The following is a 25905-nucleotide window of genomic DNA, read 5'->3' as shown; positions in this document are numbered from 1 at the left end:
GTAAAAAAGATGTAATATCTGTGTGGGGCTTGTCTTTAGGGCAGATTACTTCTAAATGGCAGACTGATTTTCAGAGAGAGCACACTGATCCTGGTGCCCTGGCAAGAGTCTATTCTGTCCCTGCAGCACTCCTGGCACCCATGAGAGTGGATGCTTGGGAACAAAATAATGAGGTTTAGGGGAGTGAGGAATTGTAACCTTCTTGGAAGCTCTTCAGATGATCATGTTGTTTCTCTGACACATTTTAGACATCTATCCCAGGATTAAATTTCCAATGACTGCATAAACTATCTTCAGGTCTTTTTAAAGGATGGAATTACATAATTAAAGATAACTTGACAGATTGTCACACCATGTTTATATATAATTTTTTAAATGTGATTCACCCAGGCTATGAATACAGCTGTAAAATTGGCCAGGTAGATAGCTGAATAGCTCAGCATGATTTTTTGTATTATCACAATTAAAAGGAAGCAAATTTGGGGAAAATGCGGATTGTTAAGGCTTCATTTTGTTTTGAATGCCAGATAAATCCTGTATGTTATTGAAAAAGAAAGAAGTAATAGGGCCCTGGGAGATCTTAAACGTGAATATTAGCAGCATGTTTCTGGGTGAAATTCTCCCAAAATGTGAGCTGTGTCTTGGTGTTACTCTGTAATTGCCCCTTTGTTGGCTATCTGGGAGAGATCACAGGGCTGAAATTATTACTTTGGCCTCACACAGAGCCTAGTTTGGGCTCTTTCATTGCTATGTTTGCTTTTTAATAAGTAATTCACTCTGGGAAATTACTTCTCCAGATCTCTGCAATTGGTGAGGGGAAGCCTGAGAATTACGTGAAACATATAAAGATGTGAAATTGAGGCTGAAACCTAATGCCAGAAAGGCTTTCTGTTAGTATAGGAGAAATGTAGTTAAAGCAAGTATAACTTGAAAGTTGTGTAAAGGAGAAGGGGGAAGGAATACTCTGTGAGTTTCAGGAGCACCACTTGGACAACTGTGTTTGAGGAGTGCTGCTTGTCCCTCAGTTTTGTTCAGACTTTGAAGTAATTTCCAAGTAGTCTAGAGTCTGGTGAAGCAGACGTCTAGGTTACTTCCAAAAAGTACAGCGCAGATTGTATGATGTGAAATTGTTCATTTGCTACTCCTGTTGTCAAACTTTGCTTATATTCAATAACTAGATCCATAAATGTGAACAACAGTAGTCTCCTAAAAATGCTCCCTTGCAATTTGTTTTGAACTTTCATTTGCCTTTTGATAAAATGGTGAGTTTGGTGAAAAATTTCTCATTGATTCTCATTAAGCTTATTATAATTCTCATTCTCATTAAGGTTATTTTAAAAAGTCTGTGTCAAGTACCACTGTGCTCTTTTAGTAATTATTATTATGAAATAATATTCCAAAGCAGTAGCACGTGTTTTGAGTGTTGTCTGCCTTTATCTGCATTGAATATGTACACCATCATCCTGCTGGGCTAAAAGACAGATATCCTGTTTCCTTCCTTACATGTGCAGTTCCTGCATGTCTATGTAGGATTTTATAAAACCTCTTCTAGCAGTATCTATATTGCTGTTGGAGCCTGTTACCTAATGCAGTGCAAGGAGTTTGCCTCAAAAACAGCCTCTTGTTATGGAAGAAATTGGTTGCAGTCAAAAGGCATAAATATTGAGGAGATACTTTTCTGGCTGGATACTGGGAGAAAGCCTTTTAAGCCTTTCTATTTACCTTCTGTGTTTTGAGCTGCGTTGTTCTGATAGTGGGAATAAACAGGGGTGGGTAAAGAGAAGGTGCAGCTTGGCGTTACCTGCTTTCAGGAGAACACAGACTGATTCCCATGTATATAATTCGGTTTCACCGTAGATTTGAGTGTACCTTTACAAAAAGTAAAAACTCTGGGAGCTGGTGGATGCAGTGTGGAGTTAATGCTCATACACAGGTGTGTCAGCAGGAATTGTTGAAGAAAATGATGCTTTGCTGACCCACTGGTTGAGTGAGGACTGCACAGCACAAGGGTGAGGCAGCCTGGTGTGCAGCCTTGCTTAGGTTTTGATGTGGGACAGGGCTTCTGTCAAAATATGTCAGTATCCATCTTTGGGGAATAAAAGCAGCTGCTTTTCATTGCTTAAAGAGAAGTAAAGGTGGAGCCATAGAGCTGGAGTGTCAGTCTGTCCTGGACCTTGTCCATCCCCCATTGCATCTGGGGTCTGGAGTGTGTATGGATACAGGGAGGAAGGTGCTATCCTGGGCATTCCATATTTGCTCTGATCAGCGCTTCTTTGTGCAAACACAATACAAATATTAAATTACTCCTTTTTTATTTTGTTTGTTAAACGTTTGCCTTCACAATGCAGACAAATTGCTGCTGGCACAGCTATTGTCTTTGCGGGGTTACTCTGGGGATGTATCTAACAGATCTCTATTGTGACACATGGAGGAAAATTCTGAGTGGTCTCCTCTTTCAGAAAATGCAAAAGCTTTTCACTTGGTTTTGTTGTGTTTAATTAAAATAAATACACGCAGAGGCTTGAGCAATTGCTGGATGTTTAAAACATAGAAATAGGAAGATTAAACAATTGAAAAAACATTTTAATGCACAAACTTATACAAAATATATAAACTTATGTTAATAGGATGATAAAAATTCAGGGGAAAAACTGGCTTAAATATTTAAAAGTGTATCTTTAGATCCATTGGCCTTTGGATCCTGTGCCCCCAGGAAAAAATGGGTTAAATATTTAAAAGTGTGCCGTTAGATCCATTGCCCTTTAGATCCTGTGCCCTCTTTCAGCATTAGTTAATCTTGATATTTATATTATAAAATATTTAGCTAATTATATTTTATATTGCCTTGTGGAAAATTGAGTTGTATTACACAGGTCCTGATTTTTTTTCTGTGTATGCATCTGATGAACTTGGGTTAAGGTTCTGCATGAGCATTTTGATGGAATGTTACTGCTTTTGTTTAAGGGCTTTATTGGATTAGAGTGTGATGGTTATTTTGTTACTTTCAAAGAAAACCTGTTCCTAAAGGACATGGTTGCTGTTCTTTTATTTAAAATTACAGGTTACATAAATCATCTGACAGAAGTGTGAAGAAAGGAAAAAATCTAAAACCTTCTGGATGATTTGATTGCTTAAGCTGTCTGCAGGCAGAAGCAGAGCTGTGGCCTTCATGTGCCTTGGCCAGCAGTGCAGGTGATGCTGGCCTCCTGCCCAGCTGGTGGTGCAGGCTGCAGTGGTCCTTGCTGAGGGATTTTATCTAGTTTTTTTACTAATAAAGTGAATTTGGTTCCTGTGGTCGTCAGTTGTCTTCTGGAGGTAGATTGGCGAGTGCTACTGAGATGGAAGCAAGTGGTGCTGGTGAGATGGTCCATAGGCTCCATTGCCTGTTTGCCAGACTTGCAGAGGACTCTCACCCCCCTCCTTGCATCTGGAGAAAGGATCATGGCCATTTAGGAAATTTGAATGAAATATTGGAGGCTCTTTCAGTATAAATACTGTCAGCAGGGATCAGAACATTTCACCCTTTGGTGTCAGGCAGTGGAACGCATTGAGATCTAAGTGGCACATCTACATATTTCAACAAAATACACTACCTCTCCTGCTTTCACATTTACTTTAAAGTTTCATTGGCAGACAGATTGCCTTTTATGTCCTTTCTGTGCACATTATGCCAGAAGGTTCCTTTGCAGAAAATAAATTTATAGTCACTTGCTGATAAAGGTCTTTCCACAGAGATTCAGCAGAATCATTTTCAGAGCCATCCTTCCCATTGTGGTGGCATTGCTCAGCCGTCTCTCACCGCAGGTGACAGTCTACCTGCAGTATTTAACGTCGTATCTTTCCATTGTAATTTTTCAGACCACATCAAGGAGAAACTGAAATTTGTAAATGAAGACCTCTTGGATAACTTGGCCCAAACTATTCTGCTGACTTGAGCTAGGCAGTCTCATAAAAATGCTTTTTTCAAGTAGGAGCTACAGGTTTATTTGATTATGGGCAACCGCTGTATATGTGCTCAAATGCATACGTGTGTGTGTGCATGTACAATATTTACTCTTCAAAACAGTCATTCAAGCAACGAACAAATCACTTGTATTCATGGGGTGCTGCTGTGGTTTGATGCCAGTGAGTGCCAGAGCTTTTTCGTGGTTAACAGTGCTGTTGTTTGCCGAAGCAATCCCATGTTTTGATAACATTACTTTCAGGTTTTGCAGAGCCACAATCAGTTTACATATGTAAGCTATTCAAGTTTTTTAAGTCTATTAAATCTGCCACTTTACATGCTTCCTTCTTTTTGTGAATAGAGGAAGGCAAATGAAGAATAGCCTAGCAATCGGAAATAGTTCTTCACAAAAGGCTAGTAGTAAAAATGGAGATGTGAAAACACTTTTAAATTGCAGAGGTAGTGTTTGGCATAATAAAAAAAAGCCAACTTTTTTTGTCTAGTGTTCAGTTAAATTGAAAAAAAAATCTTTGGATATAATGAAACATAAAACTCATTTTGTCTCCCCTGTTGCAGCATTCTGAACAGAATTAAAAAAATAAAAAGCCACTGATTTGCCATAACTTGCTGAATTCTACTTCTTGATATTTTGCAAGAACAGAATATTGTCTGATACTGAAGTAAGAATTCTGGCTACTCATTTATTGTGTTAATGTGGTTAGGAAAAAATACTTTTAAGGTTTTGTTGAAGCTTATCCAGTAACAAGATGTATTGTGATGACTTGAATATCTTAATAGCAATTTTTTCATCTCATTAGTAAGGAGGAAATGTAAAGAATATTATAAAAATAGTCTGTCTGACGTGCAGAAAATGTTAAACTTTATCACATTGCAACAAAAACAAACTCCTTTATGGCTGCACAAAGAAATTATTATGTCCTGTGTTTGCCTGCTATAAATTTGATTTATTCCTCTAGTAATTACTGTTGCTGATTTGGTAAAAGTTGAAAACATTTTTTTTCCCCCAAGCATAACAAGACTTCTGCATTACTATTGCTACTGCATAGCAATACTTTGAACTTGCTTAGCAGACATGACAAAAGGTTTTAATTAAAATACTACTGAGATAAAAAAAAATCATTTGTCTGCATTAACTTTGTACATTTCTCATAATTCTTTAATTCCTGTAATAAAGGAAAAATACCATGACAGCGATAAGAAGTTGTCCTCCCTCCTTCCTCTCAGTTGTCCTCCCTCCTTTGTCTCCCTCATCAGTAAAAGATTGTGTTGAAGATCTGGGATATTTTGCTTAATCCCACTGCTGGCTCTGAAGTATCATTCAGATGTTCCTTGTTTGGAGCAGGATGAGGAGATACTTAGAAGGCTTCAGTTCACCAGCAGGAGCACAATCCCAGCATGGTTAGGGATATGCTGAAATCTATTCAAGCATCCCAGCCTTCCCGGCTCCCAAGTAATTGTAAAATAACTCACTCTTGAGTTTTACCCCATCTGAATATTCTGAAATTAATGACTATGAGATATAAAACCAATAGGATAGCTCAAGGACCTTCAGGAGTATTTCTGCCAAATAGATGGTGATTTTGGTATGATGCTAAAAATAAAGAACATTGTCAGAGTTCATGAAATCTTTCCACTCTGGGGTTGGTTTTTTTTTTTTTTGCTACTTTGTAATAAATATCTCATTCTCTGAAACATGATTTAAATAATGATGTAAATCAAGCAGAAACTTTGAAGTAAATCGGTTCCTTTGATCTTACTTTGTTACATTTCTCAAAGGGGAGGTTAATTATTAGTAGTTCAGTAATTATTAGATTGCCTTGATTTTTACTGCTAAGTACAGCTTTTACGGTAACACCTTTTGTCAACCTTATAAGCATATGTTATAATTGTCTGACTATGCCAAATAAGCATTCAGGTACTTCATATTTTTGGTAGTAAAATAGCTGTTTAACATATATTGAGTGCTGAATATGTAGTTGTATTGATGTCAAAATTTGAATTCAGTTGAAAGGCATGAATCAATTGTTAACTAAGTTTTTTCTTAAATTTACTGGGTACATAAATCAAAAGCAAACTTAGTGCATTTTGCATTTTGAATTGCTAAGGGAGGGCTTTCAAGTTTTAAAAGTTATGATATTAATTCTAGATAGTGACTGGAAAATAGTTTTGGCCCTGGAGGATTTTGTAAATGGTAGATTTCATCCTCTTGCTCTTAATGTTTATGTCTAGATTGGAAAATGAAAACAAAGCTTCATGCTATATTATTTCTTAATTGATTTCTTCTTTTGAGCAAAACAAGTCTTTGAATTGAATTAACTGGATAAACTGAAATAAGGAAAAAAGCTACTTCTGCATCAGTCAAAAGGTCAATCACTGTTAGGAGTTGGTTTAATGCATTACTTTCAGTTGTTCAGCCTGGTGATTTGCCTTTCTTGAAGACATGGCAAACAAATGTAGTTTTTTTGAACATACATTAAATTTGAATGCTTTTGTTGTCTAAATTAATTTTAATATTGTACTTATTTACAAATATATAAAATACGTTGTAATGCTTTAGAAACATAAACCTAATTTTTATTAAGTACCTTAGGACATTATTTAAGTAAATGTTTAAAGTAAAAATTTATTTTACTTCTTAAGGGGAAATCCTTAACAATGTGAAAAGATAAATTCATGTGTCTGAGAGCTTTTTTTTATTCTGTGTTACTTAAATAAGCATGTCACAGGATCGCAATAAATTATTTCTTGTTTTTATTATTACAAGAAATAGGAACTCTGCCTATCCAAAGCTGGCCATTGTTATTGTAGTGTTTGGTACTGTAGAACATCCTTCTGAACATACAGTGCTGGTGCAGCCATTTCAAGAAGTGTGGGAATCTGTGTTGTAATGTTGTTTGCATTTCAGTGCCTGATGGTATAGAGGTGAAATTGTAGAGCAAAATAGGTATGTGATGCATTCATTTTACTCTTATCAATACATTCAAAATTTGATGTTTTGTTCACATATATAAAACTGAAATACAGGCATTTCTGAGACAGAATTTTGCCTTGTTTTACTGAGCAAAAACTAGTGTTTGTATTGTAAATAACTTTTTAAAGTGCTCTTTATTTTAATACTTTCTGTTACAGAAGATCACTCACTGGGGATTATAATTTATGATAATTTTGGTTTGGGAGTGGGGAAAGCTGTTTATTTATTGAAAATATGCTTGTCTAGACTCCATGAGTATATTCATCCACATTTTAATATGCATCTATAATAGATGCTCTGTAGTAATGAATGTGTGATAGAGTAAATGTGTTAGTCTATGTTCACTTTAGACACCTGTATTTCAATTTTAAACTGCATCTCACCTTTAGTAGGGAGTGGATGTTCCAATATAATGACTGTTGGAACTCGATCTCTTGTCTGGGACAGTAGCATTGCTGCTCTGAAAGGAAGACTTGTTCTGTTTGTACAGACTGATGCTATTTCTAATTTTTGTTACCCTTTTAGAGGAGGCAGAAAGAAAGAAATCTAGTATGTTTCATAAGTGTGTTAAAGCTTGATTATATGTAGAGTTGGGGTTTGCTGGTAGCAGCTCGCTGGTTTGGACATTGCTGCTAATTCTCCAATGCAATTCTTACAGGTCTTCAGGCTTTGTGTCAAAAGCCTTGTAGAGATGAACATCAGCTCTTCAGTGCAGTGGAGGACACACTTTGACAATGCTGATGTGAACTTAGTCTGATTCAGCAAATTGTCATGGATTAAAACCAATCAAACTATTCCATTATATTGCAATAATTTTGTAGCATTTCTTGTAATACAGGTCTTTTTTTCATTACAGTCAGAATTTGCTGTCTTGTGGAGTAAGCCACTGGGCAAGCCAGGAAGGCTGAGAGCCACTAATCTTCAAAAGAACTATCCTAATCCTGACTTCATGCAGTCTGTCCTGTTGGTGACACTCTTAGAAGTTTGTGTACTAACCTAGTTGTTTGGATCTCTTAATTTCTGCACCCCAGTGCTGGAGCTGCTCTGCTCTTCTGGTGTTGACAAGATACCAGTGTGGTTTTCTCTTGTTCTAAAACTCTTCAAAGTTCTCTAGATTCCCTAAAGTCAGTTCTGTAGAGGAGTCTGCTTGGTGTGGAATGAAAACCTTGTAAAAGAGGAGGTGGGGAACTGAGCAGTGCTTTGAGAGTGTTCCCTTCTAGCCCATCCTGGACAAAGTGGCAGTAACCATTTCTTTTTCTCTTTTTCTCTTTTTCTCTTTTTAAGCTATATGGGAATCAGCACAGGCTTTTCTGGGACAGCAGTGTAACTGTGGCTTATACAGAGTCAAGAGCTGAGATTTTGAGATCTTCTATATGGAATGAAATATTCCTTCTGGTTTACCCGTGGCAGATTCCAAGGTTGGGGTGACTGTTTGGGGAATGGATACTTTAAATGAAAAGAGGTTCATCCTATCCAGTCCCAGTTATTCTAAATATAAGAAAAGTCACAGTAGACTGATGTATAGTAGTGAATTTCTTAAAAAGCGTAACTCTAATCCTAATGACTAATAATTAGTTACTCTTAATTCTTGAAACATGTGTCTTTATCCCTTTGATTACTTAGCAGTGAATAATAATTCTTGTGCCAGTCATCCTTGTTTCCTCTTTCTGTAAACCTCTGTTAGGTTCTTCAAGACACCATTCATATGCATTTGTCTAAAAAGGTCAATACTCTGAGGAGGAGAGAGGAGGTGCAACATGGGAACCTGTATCAGAAAGAAGGTTCCTACTTTTCCTCCCGATTATTTTAGCACTGTGATGAAGAGGGCAAGCAGATGACTCTTTGGAGGAATGAGAGAAGGTGCGATATGAGATTTCTAGTGAAAATGAGTCTCTTCCAGGGTAATTGTTCGTCTTGTTCCAAGCTAGAGCCTTGTTTTGCTTTGCATCCTCTCTTTTGAGGGAACAGTCAAGGAGCAGTATAGAGTCATATAATAACTTAAAAGATTCTAGGAAACTAGAAGGTGAACATGGCCTACGTGTGCTTGACTGCTGAAAGTCCAATCTGGTCTCTTCAGTAAACATTGACAGCAACTATTCCTGTTTAGTCACGGTGAGTGTTGCTCTGTAGTGTTACATGTACAGGAATAACACCGAGAAAATGCACTGATGTTGCATCAGCTCCACGAAGAGTTTCAGCCACTTCTTGTTTTATTAGACTTGTGCGTGTATTGGTCTGCCAGCCTGGCTGTGTCAGTACTGCTGAAATAGAGGAAAGCCTTTAATCTGGTACATCTCTGAACAAGATGACGTAGCTGCTGCCCTTTGGTACTAGCAAGATCTGTGGGATGAATATTGATGTGCATCTCGGCTCAAGTGATGTGGATCTGTGATTGTTCCCGCTCCTTTGACGCTATCGGAAATGGGGGTGAGATGTACAGCTGTGCTTGGATAAAATAGTAGTGTGTCAGTTGGATAGATCTGAAACAATTTAGCTCCCCTCCCTAAGTCTTTGATTCAGCACAGGTGTTGGTGATCAATAAAGAAAACACTGTAGGAATTACCTTGTTATAGTAAACATGCATCAACTAAAAAACAGGCAGTGACTTTATGAGCATCTGAAGTAGAATTCCTGGTCAAACCTTGAGTTGCCCAAGGTGGGGCATAAATTTTTCCCCTTGGCACAGGATACTCAAAGAAGATAGAGCACATAAGCAATGTTCCTAGATTTTATACCAAGTGGGAGTAGTGGAGGTGTCATTTCTCCCTGGAAATCCATGTAACTTACTCATCAAAATTAGTCATACCTGGCATTTGTAGGTAAGAGAGATTGTTCAGAATCTCTTAAGAAATGTTTGCCTTATGTTGAGAGGTTTGTTTGCTTTGTGCCCAGAACTCTCACATTTCCATGTTTCACCTGCTCCAAGAACCTACTATCAAAATAACTGGTGATGTTTTACAAAACAGTACCAAGAAACCAAATGTTTATCAGCTTTTTTTTTTTTTTCCCTGAAGAAAGCTGTGGAAACTTAGGCAAAGACATGCATATATTTTAGTAGTCCAGCTCTGGCTGAAGAAATCTTGGCTGTTGATGCTCTTTCAAATGGTGCCAAGGGCTCATCTGCCTTCCATCTCAAAGGGATCTGCAACTGGAAAGGTCATCAGAATGCTGACACTAAGTGCATCTCTCTGGCTATCCTGGGTCTTAGTTAAGCCAAGCACGAAATGTCAGCTCCTTCACCTCTAGAGATACACTCATGTGACTCAGTACAGCAGAAGGCCTGGCAAGTATTTTCCTGGTGGTGTCAGAAGAGCAAACGTTTGTGCAGTAGTGTTGTATACTTTCTAACTTCCTTAGCATGTAAGGTTGCTGTGTTGGATGGCCTAGAAACTCCAAGCCTGTTAGTCGGCATTCTTCCTGTAGTAGGCAGGAGCAGGGTCTCTTCTCTACCATGTACCTAGGATTTTTTGAGTGCAGCCTTTTGAGCCCTTCTGAAGCACATGGGACTCCTCTATACAATCATGGCTTGGTTCTCCAAGGTCTAGCTAGCCCTTCATGTGAATCATGCATTTTGTTGCCTTTTTTGTTTTGTAGACATTGAAGACTGAAGCGATTGCTGAGCTGAGAGCTCCCTTGTGACACAGAATTGCATTTTTCATAGAGATAAACTGGCACTTGAAATCATAAAAGATGGATTTTATTTTTATTTTAATTGTTCTGTCCTTGTGCCCAGCTCTGTTTTACACTTTAGGGGAACCATGATATTCTTTAGATATCCGCAGAGTTCTTGAATAAATTAATGTACAATTTGGAAAACAAACTCGCTTTGTTGTTTAGTATCAAAGCAGAAGATGCCTCAGCACTAACTCTGTCTGCATAGCTAAGACCAGTGTAGCTCAGACGTGCAAATCAAATACTGCTTCATCTTCTTAAAAAAGTTTTCTCACTGATTTGCAGAATATCAGCTTGGTTTTTTATTATACCATATACAGTTTCTGTGAGCTAGATATTCACCAAAGGTAACATTAGACACTGAGCAAATAATTGTTTCCTGTCACACTGCATTAGTAACTGGGAAGAAAGTGTTTCCTAATTTGTATTTGTGCAGAACTAAATATAGCTCTAGTGAAGCTTAACTTCAGCTCCAGCCATTCAAGTCCTTAAGAAATTCAGTACCATGTTCATCAGTCACTGGGAAAATGACTTCAGACATTCTGTGTGTGTGTGTGTGCTCCTTGCCCTACCACTTTCCAGTTTTATAATCTTAGGGACTTGAATGTGAGGCAGTCAAAACTCTCAGAAAATCCTGATAGTCCTGGGTTATTGCTGTCTGCAGGAACTATGACAGAGATTTTTTTCTATTAGGAGTTTAAGAATATCGAACCCTGACTGCATTCCCCATTCCATATTTAGCAAGGACAAGGTTAAATTGTTCTGCAGTTAAGTTTTCCAGCAAAAACTGCTCTGACTTTTCATCTAAAATCTGTAATTTATTAGCCGTTCTACTCTAGTTGTTCTAGCTGATAATCTGATGCATAAGATCTTAAAAAAACCCTTTAAGAAGTATTCAGATTGGGCTGTACCAGTGAACTCATGCTGGTGAGAAAAATCTGATGTTACAGGAAGGTGTATTGACTAGATTGTGCCTCCTCCCTGGGAAGCTTACAAGCTGGTGTCTGTGCCTTGGTATTGAGTCTGGCAGCTGTGGGATAACAACCTTCGTGCTGCATTTGCACTGAAAAGGCAGCACTGCTTCCTGAGATGATGGAAATGCCAAATGCTGCCTATCAGAGCTTGAGTCTTTCAGATGGCATCTGTGAGGAGAATGCTTCAGGTTCATCTCTTCCAATGAGGCTAAGTGTGAGCCTGGGCTTAAAATCATTCCATTCTTTTTGAATTCATCAAGATAAGCTCATCCTGCCTGGCTGTCTCCACTGGACACTGAAGAGAAGGGGTGTGTTTGAAAGGTCTGAGGCATCTTCCATCCAGGGTTTGTAGAGACCAAGACAGTACTTCATTCATCTGTGTCACATCAACCTTACATGTGCTATCAACTTGTGCATTTTATCTGTGCTCTGCCCAGCTTTCTCATGTTACTGGTGATGCACATAATTAGGAGATTGTTGCTGGTGGGGAGGAAGAAGAATCCCATACTGGCTGGCTGTCTGCGCCTGTACCTCTTACCTACAAGAGAGATCCTTTGTAGAAGTGATCTAAAGAAATCCAAAGAAAATTGCCAAGGTTTGTAACAGCTTTCCTCCTGGCAGTCTGAGGTTTATTTATACTGTAGTATGTGACAGGCAATTCCTGGTGCCTCAGCTCTGTCTGAAGTGTGAGTGATCGCTGGAAACATGAGCGATTGCATTAGGAGCTTTCTTCCCTCCATTGGGGAGAAATTTTGAGTTTGAACTCTCCCCTCATTGAGATCTTTGAAGTTTGGATCTTTGAAATCATTATCCACGCAATAGACCTACCAGTGCAGTTGTCATCCTTCCCATCTGAGGACTGGACCAGCCTCCCTTCAGAGGCCATTAAAGCTGCTCGTTTCATCCTCCAGAGAGGTCAGCAGAGAAAGACATAAGTAAGTAATTATTCCCTGCCTCTCCTCCCAGTAGCTGAGTGAGCTCTGGAAGTTGAAACATCATTAAATCTCTGAGCAGTGTGGACGGTCTGCAAGCCAGCCAGGGAGCCCATGGCGGAGGGAGGGCCGAGTAACAGGTGGTATTTAGAAAGTAATTAATATTTGTGAATAACAATGTGCTATTAGTAAGAAAACAAATCAGTCTGCTTGTGAATATTTATGATGATGACTTTCAACATTGCTTGGATCACGCAGTGGTTCTCCAGGTGCTGCACCTCCTCCTGTGTCACAGCATTTCACACTGGGGTGAAAATATTCTCTGCCATGTAGATCTGTCCCATGGGGTGGCAGCTGGCTGAGCAGCTCTGTGAAGTACACACTCATAAAAGAATATTCTCACCGGTTTGGTATTAGTGGAACCCTAGGTCCCAAACATTTGAAGTGCTCTTTGCTGGTGGAGTAAGCCATACAAATTACCTTGAGATTTCATCCCATTAAGAGCCAAGCCATGCACAGAGGTAGTTCTATGTTTGAAGAGAAAGCAGGTGTTAAAGGTTGTTCTACCTCTTAATGTTGTGTGCGAGTGTTTTACAGTAGATCAAACTTGCCTAATGTAATCTTTGCAATGCTTTCATTTAAAAAGCTCCCTGTGGTTTGTATTTGTTGAACTGAAAGAGCAGAGTCTCCTTTGTATCTTGGTGAGGTGGGGTGTTCCACTGAACATGTGTTCACACTGTCATTTGGGAAAGATAATAGGTTTTTAACCTCTGTCAGTGGTAGACTGAGGTGTTTATGGAGCGCTATTAAAGCTGTGCCGAGGCAAGTAACCTTGAGATGCAGGTTTTTCACAATTTGCCGTTTTCTTGTGATAAGTTTTGGCTTTTCTTGGCCCCTTGCAGTACCTCTTGCAGCATCTGGCTGAGCTCTTGCCGCATGGGAGCTCACCAAGAGATGAGGAATTCCTTGCTGTTGTCAATGCTACATAAAAATGCTCATGGCTGCTGGTGTTGTCTGTTCAGTGAATACTGTCTCATCGATTGAAAAAGCAGCCTTGAAGGGTTCCAGAAAATATTCTGGGCTTGGCACATGGAAACTGGCAAAACCCATGGAGGTAGTGCTCATGTTTTCAGCAGCAGAGGTGTCCAGGTGCAGCTGGAGGTTCAGGGTGCTGCAGGGGACATGCAACATGGCACTTATTCTTGGTAGCCTCCCCTCTGCTCGAGCTGGCGTTGAGTTTAACCTGTGGGAGGGGGGAAGCTGTGTGGACTCCAGTGTGCTCCAATCCTGTTGGTATGGTCTCTGTTTCGTCACTCGAGGCCTCCAGCAGCCTAAATTAGCAGATGGCAATGCGGCATGCTGCACGAAGGAGGTTATCTCCAGTGAACTGCTATCACCGCTTTCGTCACTATTGATTAATTATTTTTGTTAATGTTTAATCCTCAACAGCAAATACCTAGTGTTTATATGTCCTTTCCCTGTATAAACAAAATAACCATTTTATAAAGTTGGTTAAGACATCCAAAAGTGAATCACTGTAAAATTTTAAATATATCTGTCAGACAAACAGATGCAAAGCAATTCAGAGCAGGAGTGATCACTTCAGCATGCCCAGGTCCTCTTGTGCCACGGATTTTCAGGACTCTTAAATTACTTATTAAGCAGTGCTTAACATGACTGAGAATATTTTCTAACCTCATCTTAAAGTTCTTTGCTCCATCTTAACATTTTCAATGCAGAAGAGGTGGATTGGGGGTTTTTTTGTGTGATTTTTTTTTTTTGTTTTCAGTGACATGTTTTCACTTCCTTTTCTAGCAGTAGTGTCACTGTGGTGTAGCTGAGAATAGTTGACTTGAACTGCCCCTGATATACAAATGCAAAAATCTACTCAACGTTTTAGGCAGGAGAAGGAAGTTTGTAATGAAATACTTGAGTGTGTACCATGAATGAGTATAACTGTGTGTTAGAACTATAGCAAATTCTATAGGGTTTCCAAGGAATACATTTAAAAGAATGCATAAAAAGCAGTATAACAATTAGCAGCAGAGACTGATATATTTAAAGGAAGTAATTAATTTAAAGTGTTGGCTTACAAAAATTTCAAGCATTTTTATGCAATTAATAAAGGGCTGCCTTTTGAGTAGCTTAAGTATCCTTCTCTGTAAGCAACATGTCCTGGGAATTAACAAACCACTTACTGCTGGATGGATTCCACTCAGATGCAGTTGCCATTCCTGCAGCAAAGACTGATCAAGGGAGTGGAAAGAGCCAGTCCTGAAATGGTCATCCTGTTAGTTGTGGTGGAAGGGAGAAAACAAATTTGTATAATCTCTCTTCTGTTTATTTAGTATGCTGATCTGAGCTGTGGGCATCAAGGTGGATGTGTGCATGCCTAAAAGAGGGTTTTCCTCAGATTTCAGGGAGCCTGGCAGGAAGTACCGGGGTGCTTGTCTAAAATGCTCATCTGAGGGATGGAGACCAACAGTGTGGGACAGCTGAAGGTGGAAGTTGGTGATCTGATATTGAGGGAGAGGTGCTGGGGTATAAAATTGGGACCCTGTAAGAAAGGAGGAAAAGCTTACGGCATGTTCTAGACAAAGGAGCTTGCAGGGATAGAAGAAAGAGGGACAATGTTGTCAAAGTTATGGAAAATATACTGAGTAACATTGTGCATAGATATTGGCAGGGTAAGACCTCCGGGTTTAGAACAGGAGCACGCTCAGAATAATTGCAGTGAAGGCTGCCAGTGTGTGCCAGAAGTAAATATAGTAGTGTAAGCACTGCTACAGAGTCATTGAAGTCAATGCTGCATAACATAAATTGCATAATATATTTGTTTGTGAAGGTTATTAGAGCACAGTTTTAAATGGATCCAAGTCCTTGGAAAGGTGAGTGTATTCTGGTTTCCTGGGCTGAGGTTTCCAATATGTCCCAGTCTGATCTGGGGGCAGACTGCCAGCAAAAGGGGGGAGGGAGGTTGGTATTCCACTCCTACCAACTTCAGTGATTGCCTGAGTGGCTTTGAGCTGGTTCCGCACAATGTGCCAGGAAGAAAGGAACTGCCCTCTCCCTTCAGAAACTCCCTCTCCCTCCTTTTTTTGTTACCCTGGTCAGCTGAGTTGTTGAGGAGATGAGAGAGGGTGCCCAAGGGGTGTGTGTATGAGGGGATTGGTGGAGGTATCTGTGAGCACAGGGGGCAGTGGGCAGGCAGGCTGTTCCAGCCTTGTGTCCCACCTCAGAACTGGAGCAAGCCTTCGCCCTCTCCCACCAGGGATATGGTCAGTGCATAGTGCAGTGACCAGCAGACACCCAAATTTCAGGGCGCTGTCACACTCTCCATAAGAGGGCTGGAGCTGTTTACAAAATGAGTACTTGGTAAACGATAAAGACTAAATAATGTATTCTGTGCATTTGCATAATTTTGAATCACTTATCCTTCTGAGGGCTGTAGTCATTTGGCTCATGTTAAAATACACTTAGCGGTGTAGATGAGCTCAAGCCATCAGCTGCCGAATTGAGTTGACGCTGAAGATAGGAGATGTGTTTTTGGGGAGACCACTTGTGTTCCCTGTGATGTCCCTGGCACCACAGAGCAGTGCCCTGAGGGCTCAGAGTGCTCCGGGTGAGACAGGTAGGAGGCACGGTCAGTGCTGTGGAAGGGTCAGAACACCTTTAAGGAAGAGCATGAGACCTAGAGCAATCAGAGCAGGACTTATCTCCATGGTGATCCGTGGTGATGGTATGCAGGGTCATAACCTTAGAAGGCTCTAGGAGAGAAGCTTCTGCTCTGAGCTGGGTGGGATGGAAGGGGTTAGCGGCTGAAAATGCTGGAGAAACATCTTTGGGCAGTCCCAAGGTGACAGCGGGCCACAAGGATGGGACTGGGCAGAAGGTGCTGATGAGGGGTGATACAGGAGACAGGTAATATCAAAGATTGGGGTTCACCAGTGAGCAGACTCCAAGTACTTGCTTGATTTGGGCGGGCAAATGAGCCCTGACAGGGAGGTGGTGTAATTCATTTTTTATTGTCAGGGAAATAAACTTCAGGGATAGGGAAAAGCTGTTTAAGCTGCTGGATCAATGTTGGCATGAAAACAAATGGATAAAAGCTGTTCAGGAATAAGTGTTAGGCTGAAAAAAGTTTTTTAACTATTGCAGGAGCTCAGCTCTGCAGTGAGAATTGAATATGGAGGCTGAGGAAGAGCATTGTCAGTATATGGGGCTCTGTTGCTGTGATTGGGATTCTTGGATGTGATACTTGTCATGGAGGGCTGAGCTAGTGATCTATAAACATCGTTCCTACTTGCGTCTGGTGGTGGATTGTCATGATAGTGTCATGTGCAAGGAGAAAAGGGGAAATTGTCCCTTGCTGTCATGGTTTTAAGAGTGTCTGTATGGGAATATATGCTGAACTGAGCTGCTTCTTCCCCAGGATGGAGAATTCATGTCATTAAGCAAAGTTTTAATTTTTGCTTTACCTTTAATCTGTCAATGTCTCTGTTGTTTTGGTCATTTATGACATTTATTCTTATGTTGTTTGTTTTTCCCCTAGGTATTTTTATGGCCTCTGTCACAGTGGTGTCTCAGTGTCTTCCAGGCATTTATGGATTTATTCTGAGAACGTTCCAGTGAGGTAAGGAAACATTATCACTTGGTTTTACAGACTGGGAACTGAGGCAGAGGGAGACAAAGGTTGCAGGACTCTTGTAGCATAGCCAACAGTCAAACACTGATCACAAACAAGTTCAGTATTATCCTAATCCCAAACCCAGCTACCTGTCTTTGGCTTTTTTTCCTTCTTCCTTTTTTTTTTTTCCCTCTCTTTTTTTTTTTCCTTCTCATCTGAGTTTTAGTAGCAGCTATCTGCAAGTAGCTGGGAGGACCTGTGGAAAATATGATTAGGGATACTGGTGTCCTTTTTTTAACATTGTTACTTATGAGTTGAAATTCCTTGCTAAAAATATCAGCAGATCTGTTTATGTTAAATGATTAACATGTTTAGACTTCCACAGATAAGCTGCCATGCCTTTTTGAGTCAGTAACTCCTTTATCCTACCTGTCTAGGCTTGTGGCTGTTGAATTCTTACCCTGCCTAAGCTAATGCCATCCCAATCACCTAAAGCAATGCCAAGAATTTCATCATCCATGCAAAGATCTGATTCATGTCAAGACAGGTGTAAAGTTTCTCAAGCACACTTATGTATAATTGCTGTTAAACTTTATTTTTCAAAGATCTTTCCAAGCCAGTTAAAATGTGCAGCTTTGAGCTTCCAGATTCTCCCAGAAATTGGATTTCAGTGCCTGATTAGTGATGCTGATCCCTTTCAAAAGTATTGCAAAGTTCCTGACACGTGCGTGTACTGCATTACAATTTAGATCATAAAATCAAATATCATGAATAACAGCTTGAAAAATGTCTCTCTTTTTTTCCCTCTTTCAAGTAAGGAATTTTTAAGTTAGGTCTCCCTTGAGCCTTTTTTTCTCTTCAAGATGGTATTTAAAGTGTGACTTCTACTACTTACAGAATTTTCTTAGACCTACAGCAATGTTGTAAGTTAGGAATACACCCGCAGACTCTGAAAAATTTTTTTATTGTATATTAAAATCATCAACATTATTAAAATTATAACATTGCAAAGAAATATTTAATGCAATCTTTCTAATTTCACAATCTGTAAAATACCCGTATTGGATCACATTTATGCTCTTTATTAGTGTGTATTACGTGTCCTTGTGTCCCGAAGAATGAGGCCCTAATGACTCGTGAACTGTCTCAAAGTGTACTAAACAAGATTTAAGAGCTGGCCAGTGACCTTTACAGTCAATTAGGCTATGTGTTACTCAGCCCAGTATTTGTGGAGTGCAGAAGAGTAGCAAAAATTCATTAGCTAAGATGCTGATGCTTGAAACAAGCAAGATTTCTCTAACATCAGGAGCTGGTGGTGTTGCTTAAGTGCAGATAGAAACAGTAGGTATGTCTGTGTGTGTTTGAAAGTACTGCTGATGTGGTCCTGGGGTGGGCAGAAGGCTACTACTGCGCTTTTGGGCTCAGAACCTTGTGGAGGAGATCCTGCCAGCACCTCAACTTTTGGGATGTGCCACCTGAGAGGTTACGCAGAGACCATGCAATGGGAGAGCTGCTTTCAGAAACCTTGTGTTTCACTGCAGCAGCAGGGCAGGGAAGGAGATGTTGGTGTCGTGTATGGCCCTGGGTTGGCATTTGGGTGCAGGCAGGAGGGGGAGCAGGAAGGCTCTGTGCTGCTGTGCCTGCTGAAGAGCAGAGTTTGAATACTGCATCCCCTTCTCCCTTAGCTTTGGGAGATGGGACATGAACAGATGCTGAGTATGCAGAGGTGCAGATAGGTCAGATTCCCTTGTTCCCCACCAGCTGCCTTGCAGGCTCACCTCTTCCATGGAGTTGTCAGCATGAGACCAGGCTGGCAGTGGGCAGCAGGGCTGAGTACATCCCAGTGATGGGCTGACTTGGCAAGCTGCAAACCTGGACAGTGTCTGAATTATGGTAGCATCTGTCACCCTTAGGTTGACATTTCTTAACTAATCTGCATTTTGCTTTATATTGTGTTTGGAAGCATCCTAGAGCAGTCTTAGTTTGGAGATGGCCAGCCCCCTGGGAGGGCACTATATGGTGACAGAACTGAACCAGGAGAAGCGACATTAGGTGGGAGCTGAGGCGGCAGCTTGGTCATGCTGCTTCTCAGCGAAACAGCTGTCCTTGAGGGCTTCTCGGTTTTATAGCACCTCTTTTCTGGTGTGTGCAGTTATGAATGCTTTCAGCTGACCCTGAGAAAGTCTTCTGTCATTCTTAAAGTAAACTCAGGTTTTAGGAAAGAAAAGATGACAGACACAGTCAATAAAAAATGCAGCTGAAAGTGCAGTTTGAGTGGCGTGCAATAATATCTTTTAAAGTAAATCAGCTTTCTTGAACGTAAATTGGGCAGAATCTCCCTGTTCTAGGTTGTAGTTTATCTGTAGGGTTTTCTTTTAAAATAATTTCCTTAATAATGATTTGGGGGGAGGGGGCAGGGGAGCCTGGGAACAAAGTGGATGAATGGGAGAAGAAAGAAAAGGAAGCCTTTTCAATCACGTCAGGCTGAATCTAAAGCATCAGGGAATGATGTTACAGGAGAACCCCTGAAGATAAACTGTAACCTAGATTAGCAGAATATAGATTAAGTTTTCAGGAGTTTTGAGACAGCACTGTATCCTGAAGCAGTCTGTTGTTCATTTAAACTAAAATTGTATGGTTGCATTTTCAGGGATACACAAAAATACCTATCCACTTGAATGTTACAGTCATGAAGTTAAGAAATTTATTGAAGTGAATACTGCTTGAAAAGATTAAAAGAAAAACAAAGTTAGGATTTTTCATTTGAACTGTCTATTGCTAGGGAAATACTGTATATCTGTGCAATCATGGTTTGGGGGTTTTTTATACAAGCAGCATTAGCACTGGAATTGCAGTTGAAACTGAGATTTCTATGTGATGAGTTTTTTTCATTCTGATTTTAAAGTGTAAAAGTGTTGTCATTGCGTCACATTGTCCTTTTATAATACTCTGAATATTTTGATTCTTTAGTTTATTTACATTTTGGAAAATGTGTTGAAATACCATATTCTAATTGAAGGGTTGTTTTCTTTAATAGAGGTTATGTCTTTCTGCAAAATGTTGGCACAAAACTTACGTGATTCAAAGTGATTTAATTGTGTGTTAATGCCACTTTGGCTGGAACATACAATAATTAATGCAAAACAGCGAGTTACCCCTTAGTTTTCACCGTAATCCAGTGAACAGTATTTTTTGCCTATACTTAAATGACAGGCTCAAAAGGGCATTGGCAGAATTTGTGGCATAGCTCAGCCTTATTTATATATGACCATATATATATTTTGGACTTCAGAGTCTCTGCAGGTCCTTTTATCTCACATATAAGTGGATTGCTTTAAGATATTGGAACCCAAAGGGCATAACTACTGGCCATTTACCTAGCTTCACATGATGTGTGTTGGAGAATGCATGTGGAGAGATAAGGGTGGGGTTTAAAGCTCCATATTTGCACTCATAAAATTCCCTCTGCTTTGAAGGTGTTTGCTTTAGCTGTCTACAGGGATATATATTTTCAGAAGTTTATTTATGAAAAACAGGCTCAGGAGATGCCGGAGATGTTACAGGATTTAACCATATTTGCAAAATTGAATATGAGCTTTAGCCCTCTGGTCTTTTTCATTTCCTTTTCTATTTTATGATCAGTATATTGGTCGGTGGCTTTTGTGTTGTCATTTCACCTGTTTAATTTAAATTTAGATATCTGAGGGTTGTGCAATAAAGGTAGAATCTCCATAACTGGCAACATAACCTTGTCATCTCGCAGAGTCAGCACTTGCTCATGCTCTGGCGCAATGGTTTTGAATAGCTGCCACCCCATGTGTGTGTTTCCTAAACTCAAGACAAGTGCTGAACTCATTAAAAATACATGCTATATAAGTTAATGTGCATAAGGAGTTTTGGTGCTGAGATCTCCTTTGAGGCTACATTTAACTCTAATTAACTTGGTTTCGTTCTGTCTACTATCAGCATAGGCTTGGCTGAAACCAGCCAGTATTGGTTAAAGTATGGGTTTGAAGTGGAGCCTAGCGGGGTGATGGATTAAAAAGCATGGAGTTGTGACTGTGCTGGGGTTCCCTGTGCCTGCTCCTGGGGCAGGAGCACCAGCTGTGCCATTCCTGGGGCACAGAGCCACACCGAGTGGATGTGCATCTGATCGTACTCTCGGGCAAAACTAGGGATTTCTAAAGAGGCCTGAAATAATGAGGTTTGCTGAGCTGTGACTGAACAATTGCATGACACCAAACTCCTCTGACTAAAATAGTCTGAATTTTTCTGCTAGTGGAATAAGGAACAGCAGCAGAGGCTACCAATATTTCACTGTTCTGACTGTTCTCTCTATTCATACCTTGTTTTTATTCATCATTAACTCAAGGATGAGATCCAGGAATTCTGCTAATTATGGTCTGTTTTTCAGGGGAGGCAGGCAGTGAGACGGGGATTACTGATTGATGGTGGCATTTGCAGTAGGGACAGGTACCAGCAATATATGGATTGGAAATATTGGGTGGGTTTTCTGGCCTGACAGTGTTGGAAATCAAGCTTTATATTATGTCCAGTAAAGTAGGTTTCACCAAAAGCTGATTATAGTATTTTGTGAGAGAAGGCTTTCAGTGTATCACTCTGGAAGAAAATACTCACCGATCCATATTCAAGGGTAGGCAGCTGTATTTTGTGTAACTGGAAGAATGCATGGATTTGTTGTATTTTCACCACAGCCAGCAAAAGAAAATTATTTTCCCCCTTCTTTTGACTAGTACAAGGGTTTGTCTTGCAAAAGGATTTTCTAGGTAGACGTATCAGGTAAAATGGATTCTGGACTTTAACACCAAGTGAGGTGGGAACTACCACCCAGCAGTTTTTGGGTGTTAATAATTTATTGAAAATTGGACTTATTTTAAAATACTTCAAGTTTGGTACACTAGAAATTGAGGCATTCAAATCACTAACTACTTTTAAAAGTGACAGCCAGAACCTCCATTAACATTGCATCTTCTGCCTAGGGGATCACAGAATAGAGCCTTGATGTGTCTTTGAGGATGGAAATGAAGCAGTTTAAGAAGTTACTGTGCTTCAGCTGAAATGTGGTAACAAAACACAACCATGTCTAGTTCGTTTTGCTGAAAAACAAAATAGAAATCACAGAGGATGATCTAAGGCTGTCTGTTTTGCTTTGCATAGATGCAGACTAGCAATAATCCTGAAGTATCTTGCCACGTCTCAGCCACGAGGATGGTTGTTTCTAGCTGATGAAAGGTAAATTATAGCTAGAACAGGTGGATGCATTAAAATCACAATGTGCTTTGAGATACCTGTCAGTGTTTGTGGAGGAGTGGGACTTGCTGTGCTGGTTTGGTCCAGTGGTCAGTCTAATTCTGCCCTACTCCTGGCCATGATCACTGCTGGATAACTTAGGCAATCAACAGGAAATTGTGCATTTGATTATCAAATGTTTTATCTGCTGGGGAAATGTTGGATTATTTTTCTATTTTTTTTTAATTTATAAAACCAAACCAGGCTGATTTAGTCATTGAAAGAGTCCCTTCTAAAATGCAGCTAAAATTTCTCTTTAAATCTTCCTTCACAGACAAGGGGTTTATTGGCATTTCTTAGTGTTTTCCCTTCAGACACCTCAGCTTGAGGATTGGTCTAAGCCATTTGCAGTCTTCAGTCTGGCTCAGACCAGTCTTTCTAAATGTTCTTCTGTATCTCCAAAAGGTTATAGTCATGGTACACGAATAGTGTGGAGATAGTTTTTAGCTAATGTTAAAGCTGAAAGGTAGAATATTAAATGGGTATCATGTAGCTATTGTATTGCTTGAGCGTGTCTTCACATTAACTCAAATTAATTTAAACAAGGTGATAGGAGTAAAGTGCAGAGTAGAAAAAGGATAGATCAGAAAAAGGAGATAAGATAGGTATATTCAAATAGGCAGAGCCTGATGAAATTTGCCCTAGGGTACATCAGCAACTAGCCAAGCAACCTTTGAACCATTTACAATTATCTTTTAGAAATTGGGAAGGCCAAGAGAGGTCCTGGAGGACCAAAAAGGGCAAAGGCATTACCTCAGTTTGAAAAAGGGAGATCCAGGGAATTAGACTAGTTAGTCTAACTGCATGCTTAGAGAATTGGAACAAAATTTTTAATCAGTTTCTAGGAATCTGGAGGATAAGAAAATGATAAGTACTTGGGGATAGCAGTACCTGTGATATTACATTGACATCAGTTATTTCAGATAAAACCTTTGTGGCATTTCTGTGGAATAGGGAAATATATGTATTTAATTATATGGTAAACAAATAATTGTTTAAGGACTGTGTTTGAAGATTAGTTACCCATAATTTACTGTGAAAATCAGGGCAAGAAGGGAGATGGCACGAGGAATTGTGTGAGTACACCCATGTTTGTCTTGGGCTGAGCTTTGTTTGCTGTTCTCTTTACTGGTGTGGACAAGGGAATACTAACTAAATGTGCAAGTAAGTCCAGACTGAGAGGGGCTCAAGCACTGTGAAGCATAGTTCAGAGTTAAATGGCTATGATAGATTGAAAAGGCATGTGGAAATCTGCAGCTTACAACTTAATGAGTTGAAATGAGGAAATACAAAGTGGCGAGGACGTGTCAGGGCTGCACAGCACTGGAGGAGTGCTTTGGGACCGGCGCTGGATCACCACCTGTGCACAAGCTGACAGCTGCAGAGAGGACAAGCTGCATTTGGAGTGTGTGCACAGGACTGTAATGAAAGGTAATGGTGCTGCTGTCAGTGCTGCTGAGGCCCCAGACACGGGGCTCTGTCCAGCTGCAAGGATGGTGCCTCAGGGAACATGGGTGTAGCTGGGGACTAGGATGGGAAGTGTATGTCGTGAGAGCTGATTTTGACCAGCCTGTGGATGAGGAGACCAAGTGGTCAGTTGCTGTCACAGCCAAGGGATGGACAAGAGGTCATCCTAGTTTGTGGAAAAGCTTGATTCCCACTGGTGGTCACAAGCATGAGAAAGGCAAGTCAAGCGAGGTGCCAAAACCAGTTGAATCAGGCAGAACACTGTGGGTGGCTGGGGGCTGGAGCAGACTGGAGCAGGAGATGTATGAGTGGTGACCAGGGGAGCAGTGCTTCCCAAGCCTGGGGGATGGAGGCTCTGAGCGTGGTCACCCACCACGGGCAGATGGGTGGGGTGATGGCAGTGTCCAGCTCTTCTAGGGGGGGAGCACAGTGAAAGGAAAAGAGGAACACAGGGTGCACCAAGGGAAGTTCCTACAGCTCAACTTCAGACTGGAAGAGCACTGAGCCAGAGTCCAGAGAGCTTGTGGTACTTCCATTTTAGAAGGGGCTCAGGAATCAACTGGGCAAGGCTCTGAACAGCATGGTCTGACTTCAGAGTTATTCATGCTTTGAATACGGATTTGGACATGCAGAGGTCCTTTCCCACCTGCTTCATTCAGAGTTTTAATAAGCTACTTCCTTCTTCCTTATGTTTAGAGAATGAAGTTTTTGGATGATAGGTGTGTGGCAGTGCTTCTCCAGGTAATGTTAATCAGTGGTTCAGAGGGGCCAGGTATGACTGGGATTGCTTCCCTTAGTGTCTCTTAATAAGGTAAGAGTGCTTGTTTTCTCAATCGGGCATCAAGAGGAAACAATGAAATCAAGTGTTTAAATCCCTTCAGTACTTCAGCATTTTCTTTGTTAGAAACACCAGTATCTTTTCTAGGACACAGGTGTTTAAATTCATAGCCTTTAAGAAACGTTTGTGTGAAGCACGTGGATTGGATTGGGTGCTTGAAGGAAATTGTTGCCTTGTAATATAATAAACATGTACCTAATCAGAGAAGCTGATTATTTCCCATCACAATAAATAGAAAACATGTGATCAGTGACATCAGCATCTATTTTTTTCTTAGTGTTTTGCAAAAGTAATAACTGTGAGCTTGTAAGAGTGATATGTAATCTCTAACATGCAGTGGTTAAATATTAATATACATTGGCTGTGTTTAAAGATCAAGCATGGCTCTTGGATAATGAAAAGTTAACTCTCTCTTAAGCTCTGTCAAATCTTGTAAGGTGACTTCTAGAATGGGAGTGTATTGTCATCAGAGTGGTTCTCTGCAATTATTAGAATATTGAGAAATTGACATTAGGGTTTCTGTCAAGGTCTGATTTAATCAGTTAAAAACATAGCCAGGCTGCTTGACAGGGATCACATAAAGCATTCCCAAAGGCTCAGCTTATCTGTCCCATTTCCTTAATCGTGTTGATGGCGTTTTTTGTTTTGTTTTGATTTTGAAGTAGCGCTGTAAAGCTGATGAGGCTACCTTGTTCAGAGGTGTGACGGTGCAGGGTTTATTTCCTGGGATACTGTGGCAGTCTGTAGGGTCACAGAGTTATGGAGCTGCCCCATTTTCCGTGTTGGGACAGTCTCTCCTGGCACTTGCACAGTGGCATGGAGACTTCAGGCCATATGTGTAATCTCAATTAATTGTGCTAGGTATTTGTTCTCCTTGTTTAATGTTTGTCAAAGTCTTGTAAATGAAGTTGTTACAGTGTGAAATTTTATGGTGTCCGAGTTGGAAACGATCCCGCTTATCTTGTTGACTTCCTTCCAAGCTGTTCCTTGTGGTGGTTCTGCTTTGTAGGCCAGCATGCAGGAGTGGCAAGCAGGTCTTTCTCCTGAGTTTTACTTGATAGTCATTAACTCCAGATGGCAAATATGATTTTATGCTGTTGTAAAAGGTGTTTTGTTCAAAAGGAGTTCTGTAACACACGCAATGGGATTG

At 40.3% G+C, this 25905-nt stretch overlaps 1 protein-coding gene and 1 long non-coding RNA gene across 11 annotated transcripts in view; both read left to right on the top strand.

Moving 5' to 3' along the window:
* Positions 1-25905, top strand: part of PTPRF (protein tyrosine phosphatase receptor type F) — a 377255-nt gene that overhangs the window by 72186 nt on the left and 279164 nt on the right. For all 10 annotated transcript variants that reach the window (XM_085067811.1, XM_085067815.1, XM_085067816.1 and 7 more), the window contains exon 2: positions 17066-17146. The gene's annotated coding sequence lies outside the window, so the exon portion shown is untranslated. The remainder of the gene's footprint in view (positions 1-17065; positions 17147-25905) is intronic.
* LOC146433831 (uncharacterized) lies at positions 6127-7859 on the top strand. Its single transcript, XR_014853612.1, has 3 exons — positions 6127-6329; positions 6729-6908; positions 7594-7859. It is a non-coding gene; the product is annotated as an uncharacterized LOC146433831 (long non-coding RNA).

This window comes from Lichenostomus cassidix, chromosome 8 (assembly GCF_008360975.1).
Source record: "Lichenostomus cassidix isolate B80296 chromosome 8, HeHo_3.0, whole genome shotgun sequence".
Classification (NCBI taxonomy): Eukaryota; Metazoa; Chordata; class Aves; order Passeriformes; family Meliphagidae; genus Lichenostomus; species Lichenostomus cassidix.
This window is presented reverse-complemented; position numbering and strand designations above follow the sequence as displayed.